The sequence below is a fragment of the Misgurnus anguillicaudatus genome, chromosome 2, assembly GCF_027580225.2.
Source record: "Misgurnus anguillicaudatus chromosome 2, ASM2758022v2, whole genome shotgun sequence".
NCBI classification, from domain to species: domain Eukaryota; kingdom Metazoa; phylum Chordata; class Actinopteri; order Cypriniformes; family Cobitidae; genus Misgurnus; species Misgurnus anguillicaudatus.
In genome coordinates, this window is record NC_073338.2 from 7,335,065 (window position 1) to 7,345,757 (window position 10,693).

Below are 10,693 nucleotides of genomic sequence, written 5' to 3' on the forward strand. Positions count from 1 at the left end.
CAATGCACATGTACTTCTATGCAATACTAAAGCAATGTGAACTTTTTAAAGGGGCCGTGAATTGGTCGATTTTATTGCTTTATGACGTTGATTGATGTCTACTTATGCATTTCGCGTTGTTTTTACATTCAAAAACATCAAAAGCAATAAGTAATACGCTATTTTGTAACATGGATTAGTGGCTGTCTTGAGAAATGGTTCGTTTGAAGGGGCGGGCCGCATTGAAGACCTGAACGTAAACACCCACTGCTATGATTGGACAGCTTCATTCCCCGTCATTACATGTAGGGAAATGTTTTAAAAACATTAATGTGATAAAAATAGCAGCCGAACACAAATATGTTTGAGACACAAAAGATTCTGGGTGCTAAACATGATACACATAAATGACAATACGTATATTAAAGTAGAAACAAAACTCGACGTGACTAAATTATCGTATAAAACACAGTAAGCGTGCATCCGAATCTAAACTGCGGCTAATAAATCCTTATCAATAACTTTGTATATTTCTATTGTGCTTGTGAGGTCGCTTTTACATTGACGTAATGTTAAATACCACAGTTATATGATAAAAAATAAGCTTTGTTGAGTGTTTGACCTTTCAAACGGAACTTGCCTAAATTACCGTATACAACACAGTAAACGGGCATCAGAATCTAAACTGCGGTTGATAAATCCTTCCTTATAACTAACTTTGTATATTTCTACCTTTAAATTACAGTCGTATTGTTAAGTGTTGTACCTTTATTAATCGTTTAATGTTTTTAGTAAATTAAAACAGTCAACAAACGTATTTAGACACGGATGTTACAACAAGCAATCTCTTTTAACAAAGCAATAGTGAAACGCAGTAACTTAAATAAAGTAAAATGTCTTACTGTGAATTATACTGCTGTGTCATTGTTGTCAGATCCAATATAAGTGGTGCTTCTGAGTCTCTCTGCAAATCCAGCATCGACTTCTTTACAAATGAATCCATGTCCACAACGTTAACAAACGCTCCCCACACGAGCTGGAACTTCTTCAAAAGCAAACTTTATCCAAGCATATTTCTCATGTTAAGTTCCAAGCCTCCGAATTGAAGTATTTAGCTTCTGTGTTGTTCCCATGGTTGTTCCCACGCGGTTGTGAAAATGCGTTTCCATGGTATCATAACAGATCACCGCGTCAAAATAAAAGTCTCTCAGAAAAAATGTATTTAAAAAGTCATTTTGGTTAAATTTGTCAATCTTTAAAGACATGTTTACTTACTGAGACACACGTGTCACGCGAAGCTGTGGGCGGGGCTACAAAAGTAGACTTGTCCTTTTGGTTATGGGGAGGTGTTTCAATTCTACTTTGACGTCATAGATTTCCGAATTTTAGACTGGAGTTTTTAGCTGGCTTGGTGCCAAAGACGGTTATATTTCAGTAGCACGGACGTTTTCAGTTCTGAAACTTGCAGGATGTTCATTTAAGTATGATGACCTCTTATATAACAAATTATCAAGTTAAAATTGAGTTTTTGATTCACCGCTCCTTTAACAGGAGATATTGATGGCTTTCTCCTGGGGGATAGGGGTTACCCATGCCAGCCAACACTTTTAACCCCTTACCCAGAACCTGACCAAGGCCCACAGCAGCGCTTTAATGTGGCACACTGCAGGACGAGAGCCCGGGTGGAGATGACCATAGGCCTGTTGAAAGCACGTTTCCAGTGCCTACGTCACCTTAGGGTCACCCCTGAAAGGGCCTGCGACATAATTGTGGCATGTGTAGTTCTCCATAATATTGCTATAATTAGAGGGGAACAACACCCTGCCCTACACATACAAGACCCGGAGGAAGACCCCATCCATCCTGCAGATTTCCAGGATGGAAGGGTACTTCGAGATCTAATATGCTGCAATTCTTTCTCTTAAATTAACCACCAACATTCCAAAAAAAAGAATAAAGACAAATCACAATTTATTTGGTCTTCTTTATTTCCTACAAATTCAAAAGCAACCATTAGATTACAGCGTTCTTCCAAAACTTCCTACAATTTACCCCCAACCATACACTCACCTCTAGCTTGTGTTTTAGGATTTCAATTTCCAGATCGGATTTTAGGATCTGGCGATCCAAGTACATCATTTCTTTGTTAGTCTTTTCTATTTGTTTTAGAAGATGAATCCTATACAACTCCTTTGCTGGCAACTGAAAATGCATTACAATTACATAATGTTTAACCTAAATTCAACACAATTACAGTCTGGAATTTAATGTACATTACTGAACTGTGTTCATGTGTGCAGAAGAATTTGATGGGCGATCCTCCTCCTCCTCCTCCTCCTCCTGTTCCTCCACACTCTTGGGGGGTAGGGATGGGGAAGAAAAGAATGTGAGTTTATTCACCTTATTTTTCACGACAACAAGGGCGGCGCCATTTCGCTCATTTTGTCAACGTTCTTCCGGCCGCATAGACGATGAGCAGCTGAAGCAGTGACTGAAGGCGACGCGTTAAACTTAAAAAGCTCACTCAAGCTCCTTTATGTTTGTTTCTTACCAATTTTAACGGACGGGAAGCCGACTGAGGAACACCCTTATCCCAAGTAATGGTTCGACTACGATGTTCCGGTAACTTTAAACCACGCCGGGTGTTGAAAAGGTGGCCAGTTTCAGGTAAGCTATCTTAGCTAACTTTGTGCTCGTTCGCCTAAAGTTAGATTTGTGAAGTCCGTTCTACAAATACACTTAAGATCAGTAAGGTTAGTTTATAAAATGCAACTATTTGAATGGTTTTAATTGTCCACCTATATTTTTATATTTACGATAGTACAACGAGATATTAGTACATTGCATTCTTACAGTAGCCCACGTGATTCCTACAAGTTACTGAGATTTCAGATGCTAGAATGTCAGTTCATTCCTCATTCAGATATTGATAATGACCTATTAAACAACGTATTATTTAACACTGAAGTTAAAGGCTGTGTGTATAATGTTACTGTCTCTTTTTAATGCATCTCTCTCTTACACACTGTTCTGTTTAAGTATGGGTGCTATTTATATTAATTCTCCTGATGCAAGTTTATTTTAAATACTAACATAAAACTGTTTATGGTTATATTGTTTTCACAGATGCATTGATGTGTAGTGATGCAGTGGACAACTGTGAGGATGATACAATCAACATGTTCCTAAACTGTGATGCAGAAACACAATGGGAGGATCCATCCATCTCTGACCACAACTACACTTTAAAATCACAACTCAACCTGAAGCAACCTACATCTGATATGGGAAAACAATGGTGCAGTTTCCCTGACAGGGCTTATCCTGGTCCCAGGCTAAAATGCATATTTGAGCTACAATAATTTAAAAACACCTTTTACTGACATACCTCAACATATATAAGTGCCATTGTTTTGTCACAAGATGCGCACCAGTCTTGTTTAGGGTTTGTTTGTAAAAACTAAAATGTCCTAATATAATTAAATCCTAGTCCTGTAAACCCTGTCCGAGATACTGCTTCAATGTGTTGAGCTGGCACAAATGTACATATCTCTGCTGAGAAACAACCATCTTTGTCAGCTTTACACAGGGTTGATATTGCATCCATTACACAGTCGCCAAGCACTTTACCAGTACATACACCAACAGCTTCCAGATAAACACTTGGGATCAGCTCCTGATGACTCCGATAAAGCTGTGTCTTAATTTATTGCAGGGTGGTCTTGCTTTTCCTGTTGTAAAGTTACATTAAACCTTCATATGTGATCAGATGTCATGCAGTGATATTAAACATTTACAATGTGATCAGATGTTGTGCAGTTACATTAAACCTTTACTATGTGATCAGCTGTTACCTGTCATGCAGTTATATTAAACATTTACTATGTGATCAGATGTAACCTGTCATGCAGTTATATAAACCTTTACAGTGTGATCAGATATTATCTGTAAGTAATTTCTTAAACCATATGTGAGCTTTGTAGATTCCACTTAAAATGATTTAAGTCTCCTGATTTGAAGGAATAAGTGTTGGCAAGTTTGCAAATGAATTCTATCATGGTACCACAAAAAAACGAAATAGTTATTGGACTGGCTAAGGTGCACATTTGCTTTAAAAAAGACGAAATCACTGTGTAAATATTGGTAGACATACTTTTAATAATTTTCAATGCTGCTCCATCAACTCCTGACAGGACGAGGTAATTAAATATGCCAGGTTACTTGCCGCGACCGCTTAGGGTTGCCAACCGTTCCGTATAATACGGAATCGTCCCGTATTTGACACATAAAATTCTTGTTCCGTATTGAACTGATACGGAACGCAGTTTGTTCCGTATTTTATGAAAATTAATTCAGTGCAAATATATGACAGACACATAGCTTCTAATATGTCAGCCATGAACGAAGACCGCGTCATTTGTATAAGAAAACCCTGACGGTGCGGTAATTTCTCCCTCTGTTCGTCTATGATCAGCGCAGCGTTTTTAACATCTTGCAGCCCCATCAGGGAATGCCCTTTTAATTGGTCGTTTCAGTCATTGTGATGTCACGTATCATAGCAACGATGACGACAAGTGTCAACAGCGGGAAATGTAAAAATGACTGCATCCGAGCAGCTGGCGAAAAAGAAACGAGCACAAAAATATAAAATTGAATGGGAAAATGATTACCTGTGGCTGGAATGCGTGAGGGGCAATGAATACAAGGCCAATTGTACCATATGCCGTCGCGTTTTTTCTGTTTGTCACGGCGGAGTGTGTGATATAAAGCAGCACGCATGAGGAGATAATCACAAGAGGAGTGAGAGGCTGCGGGCACAGGATGGAGCTATGTCAAGGTTCATTGTCCGTCAGTCATCTCCAGAGGCTCATATGGTATGTAATTATGTGGATTTTTAAAACTCAAATACAGTTGATAAGAAAGTGATAGGCTAAACCTGTACTATCTCTCCAGTGCTCTCCCTATTTCCTGTGTCCCGCTCCCCCTCGTCTCATAATGTGTCAATCTTTTCTGATGGGTTTCTTATTAAATAATTATGGATTTAGATAGCTCAAGGTTTAAAAAGGGGTGGGGTCTTTGAAGAGGGCGTATTATAAACTTAAATAAAACCATGGTGTTGGTAAAATGATCATGATAGCCTTTATATTTCACATCTATGTGGTTCAGTCTTGTATACTTATTAGGCATACTTTGCTATTCATTAAATATTTAGGCCTAAGAAGTTGTATGAAATATATGTATCTAAATTTATTAATTCGTTTCCACTATTTTCACCAGAAGTCTTCATTTAAGTTTTTTTTTTTTCAAAATCCCCCCACCCACCCCCCGGCGTTCCTTATTTCCATTTCAGAAAGTTGGCAACCCTACGACCGCTTCATATCGTCTAACCACGAGACGATTGATGGGACAATATAAGACTATCCGAGCGTCGTATGAAGTTTTAACCGTGCTCCTAATTTAAAACATTTACAGCAGTAGCAATATTTGTCATTCACTAAAGTTATAGTGAACTACAAACAATCTTCAAACCACCAAACTAACCACCGAATGCACTGTGCCATATTAGCAGCGGAAGTCGGTTGACAAAATGCGGAAGAGCGAAGAATTAAAAAGGGGCGTGGCGGAATAAGGTGAATACTTTGATATAAATTAAGATTATATAGCTTACTCTTACAAAAATGTAATGACATGTGAATGTGTAGACTGCTTGGTGTACACACATATTAACATTACCTCTATAGGCCTCTCTGTGCCTGCAGAAAGGGTTTCATCATCCCCACCATCCTGAGAAGATGAGCATTTGGTTTAGCACACTTTATAATACAACTTGTCATAATTTCTGGTATTGAGTAGGCTACTTACAACTGCCTGGGGTTCTGCTGAAATTGGAAGGGCCAAAAGGCAGATTTTCCCATCAGAATCTTTTGAGACCAATGAAAAACCACACAGTTAAATAACAGGAAATATATATATATATAAATATATATATATATATTAGGGGTGTAACGGTACGCAAAAATCACGGTTCGGTGCGAACCCCGGTTTTGAAGCCACGGTTCGGTTCATTTTCGGTACAGTAAGGGAAAAATGCAAACATTAAACTGCAGGTTGTTTATTACTATAAACTTTTTTTACAATTTGTTTACACTTTTTTAAACACTTTTTATTAAATATAACATATAAAATATATATAAAATGAAAAAATAATAAATAAAATACTACTGCAAAGTTCTTTTTTTTACATTATTTTATAACAGAAGGTAACTCTTTTCTTAACCTTCTCTTAAACTTTTTCTACTAAAACCTTGAACAAACAAATTCAATTCCTGAATACATTTATGAACAATTAGCCTACATTTTTGCCACCAAAAATGTTCTGTTTTGATTTATTTTGGATTGTTTACCTCACAGTATTGAATTGGCTATGTACCATCTCTGTATAAAATAATATTACTGCTCTATGTGTAACTGCATAGCAAGCAACATGATGATATACTTATTATACACTCATTTTGAGATTAGTGAGTTGCATGCATAGCCATGATCTATTGCACGTTTCTCCTATTCTGTGCTTGTGTTGTCAATGTAAGCTGTGACTTTACTTACGAACCCCTCCGCAGCTGAGTTACAGCTGAGTAAGCCCGGGTTACAACTCTTCCGTGTCCCGACCAGCTGATCGCATTGTGACAATGATATGATTGACGTGAGGTGCAGATGAAAAATCTGATCACGCATTCCTTAGTCTCGCTGTCACAGAAAGCGCGTCTCATGAATGCGTAGCAACGAAAGACGCGCAACCTCTCACTCACTTTTGAAAGAACAAAGCAGCGCGTTGACACGCGTTTAACATGCGCTTTTAGATACGACACGTAAACGTTTACATCAATAATCAAACGGATATACAACTAAGTAAATAAAAATCTTTCTGCGGGCCGAATTATGTTATATGTTTGACAGAAGACTTGCGCTGAACGAGGAGACTTCCGCCACTTAATATGTTCGTGCGGAAACGCACGTATTATGTTCCGCACAGGCGCACACAAAATGCATTCGGCCTTTCGGTGCACGCGTGCACCGTGCCGAAAGCCCTGAACCGAAACGGTCCGGTTCGAATACACGTACCGTTACACCCCTAATATATATATATATATATATATATATATATATATATAAAACACACACACACACACACACACGCGTAGGCCTCTTACATTGTATGAAGGCACTGGTGTCCTGGGGAGTTACTGGCTCTGATGAGCTCCCCCCAGGAATGCCCTCAGCCATTGGCCTTCCAGAATTAAGGCTCAAGGCCATTTCCTCAGCAGTTGTCAGAGGTGGTGGTGCAGGGCCTCCCCCTGTTTTCCGGGCTTCTGCCTTCTTTCTGTTGGCTAAAAAGAAGTCAATTGAGAACAAACATTAATTAGACCCATGTTAAGCATGCTGCACCACTAGACACTGAATGCTATTTAGACATTTAATGTCAAATGTTTGTAAAGTGAGAAAGCCTACACCAATGATATGGTCAAGCCTTACCTGTTTGAATTATGTTTTTATATTTCATTTTAAGCTGATGCCATGTTCTTTTTATGCCTGCAGGATTGCACCTACAGGAAAATTATCATTATATTCAATTAATAGATTTTGCAGTAATATGAGATGAAACTGAACATAATGAATTATCTACAAATCAGTGACCTTCAGTTAGCTTAATGTAATAATACTCTAAAATGGGAATTCATAGTATTGCCTTCTTTCTAAATGTAACATTCTTCTCATTTTTTTTAAAACACTATTAACTTATACAATCGTTAACTGACTGTGTGAGAGAAGGTTCAATTAAAATTTTCCTTACAACATTAATGAGGTTAAATTGATGCTTGCTTTACACAGATGTGTTGTATCATATTTTATGCAATGTAATGTAATTACATAAGAAGTCATTTCAACTTAAAGGGATACTTCACCGATTTAGCATTCAGCTTTGTATCTGTAGAAACCCGGCAGTATTACTGAATGACCATGTTTCCCTCCATCATTTCCCCCTGAGAGGAGAGATATCTGCATTTTGGTTCTGCAAAAAAGTCCTCCGATGATGCAAAAATCGTCATATTACATCATCGGAGGACTTTTTTGCAGAACCAAAATGCAGATATCTCTCCTCTCAGGGGGAAATGAGGGAGGGAAACATGGTCATTCAGTAATACTGCCGGGTTTCTACAGATACAAAGCTGAATGCTAAATCGGTGAAGTATCCCTTTAAATAATTATGCCCAATCCCCTACTTTATCCAAATTAAAAGTAAATAATTTCACACATTACGTAAAAAGTTATTACACTCAATACTTTATGTAAATGTGAACTTACGCATTTACTCGATTAGCTATGTTTTCCCATGCTAACTGTCTCTGTTTCGCTGATGCTGCGGTGTTGCTCCGTTTTTGGAAAATATGCTCATACTCTCGATAAGTCTGCAGCAAAATATCAAGTTCAGCAGGAGAAAAAAAGCGGACCTCTTTTTTTCCGAAGTTGCCATGGTGACTCATAATATCTGTGCTCCATTGATAATGGCTTCTTATAGTCGTTGTGCGCGCGCTTAACTCAGAGTCAGTCTACTCAGAGTTGATTGAACTAACTCAGATCAGCTGCTTTGAAACCGAAAACTCAGTGCTTCCAATCTCAGGGTTAATCAACTCAGAGTTCAAGTTTAAACTCAGAGTTGGTTGAACCTCCTTATTGAAACGGGCCCCAGGTGATTAAATTTTGTCACCAATTAACATTGGCAGCATCATCAAAAAACACAAGATCTGTACAGCATGCCCACTTAGCTTCTCACTTCCTGGGTTAATCTCACACGGTCTGTCACAGTTGTCATTACCCAGAAACTTGAACTGACTAATCCTTCTATTCAATTCCAGGTACGTAAACTGTCTGTCAACCTTTACAAGATGTTGTATACATAAAGCAAAGTCATACGACACGACACCTTCAAACTAATCATGTCCAAGGCACGGGGGCAACCCTGGCCGAGAGACATGACAGAAGGAGAGCTCATTAAACAAAGAGTCAAGCTAGATGCCTCCACTATGGGCCAAACCCTTATTAAGCTTCTAGTCAGGAGGCCAAAACTGATATTAAAACTTTGTCGGACACTTTTTGGTACAAGCATACAACCTATCCAGTATTCATATTTAACCCCTCAACATGTGTTCTAGCCAGGTTGTCAGCTTAGTAAATGTTTTTTTTACCATTTAAACATTATATTCTTAAAAGTGGTAAAAGCGGATCCCCCCCAAAGTGCTTCCATTTTCTATGTCCTACTGTACTTTTGGGCAAATGTCCAATATAATCCAATTTATGTGCAAGCATGATCATTAAAAAATAATAATCAATAAATACCACACCACATTGGGCACTGTTGTGTCAGCCTAGCTGTGATTTGGCATGAGGCAGCCGATCCAGAGAAGATGATCACAGCAGAGTCAACAGTCTGAACCAAACTTTCTTATCATGATGGTAAATGGTAAATGGACTGCATTTATATAGCGCTTTTAACAGACCTATGGCCATCCCAAGCGCTTTACAATTAGCCTCACATTCACCCATTCACTCACACATTCATACACCGACGGCGGTGTCAGCCATGCAAGGCACCAGCCAGCTCGTCGGGAGCAGCTGGGGTTAGGTGTCTTGCTCAAGGACACCTCGACACTTGGTCCAGTGGAACCGGGGATTGAACCACCAACCTTCCGGTTTGTAGACAACCTACATGAACCACTAGGCTACTGCCGCCCAATGATGATGAAAAAGTGGCAACGGCAGCTGGGATTGATGATTAATGTTGCCCACATACGGGCTGCACATGAAGAACAGTTTGTCTGCAAACCAGGGCTTTGAACAGGTTTTTTCCCAATTAGTTCATTCCGAACAGAAGCAGTATTTTAACGTTTCCGGTTTTCGGTTCTACCCGAAAACTGACATTCCTGAACCGGTTAGAGCAAAAAAAAAATGAACTTCCCGAACAGGTTAATAACGTTCCATGTCAGCTGTGGGACATACAAATAAGTATGCTGATCATTAGGACATTAACCCTCTGGGGTCCGACCATTTTGGGACACTGTCAGAGGTTCTGACATGCTCTTACATTTGGTCTTTTTTCAGTTGCTTTAACCCCCTGGGGTCCAAAAATGCGGGGCCGCGTTTTGACGCATTTTTTCCTGTTTCCTGTGACATCCACTTAAAATACTCCGTCATTCATAATCATACACATACATGTAATACATCATTCGAAACTGTGAAGTCTCTACTTTAATGTGAGTGCCTTCATAATAACAACAAAACTGTGTGCTTTTGGCAAATAAAGAAAATAAACAGGGAGTGCATTTCGACATCTCTGTCTCCTTGACCATTTTCCTCAAACACGTTTCAAACATGAACTGATAACTCCGTCAATACTTGTCACACGAACATGATACATATGTCTACAGAAAGCCTGAAATGTCTACTTTTACATGATGTAATTAAAATCTGAAGAACTCATTGTCTGTTTGTGTAATCAACATGTAAGTAAAGAGAGGTACAGTTTTTCTGGCTCGACCTCATTAGCGCTAATGTGATCCCACCTACCATGTGCGCGCCATTCATATGGAAATTACCTGATGCGGGCTATGCAAACAAGATCAACGCCCCCAAACAATGCTTTAAGAAGCAGCGAGTT

General features: G+C 38.9%; 1 long non-coding RNA gene across 1 annotated transcript; it reads left to right on the forward strand.

Moving 5' to 3' along the window:
* The first annotated feature begins 2,377 nt into the window (after positions 1–2,377).
* LOC141367259 (uncharacterized) lies at positions 2,378–3,783 on the forward strand. Its single transcript, XR_012371552.1, has 2 exons — positions 2,378–2,646; positions 3,106–3,783. It is a non-coding gene; the product is annotated as an uncharacterized lncRNA (long non-coding RNA).
* Positions 3,784–10,693: the final 6,910 nt, after the last annotated feature.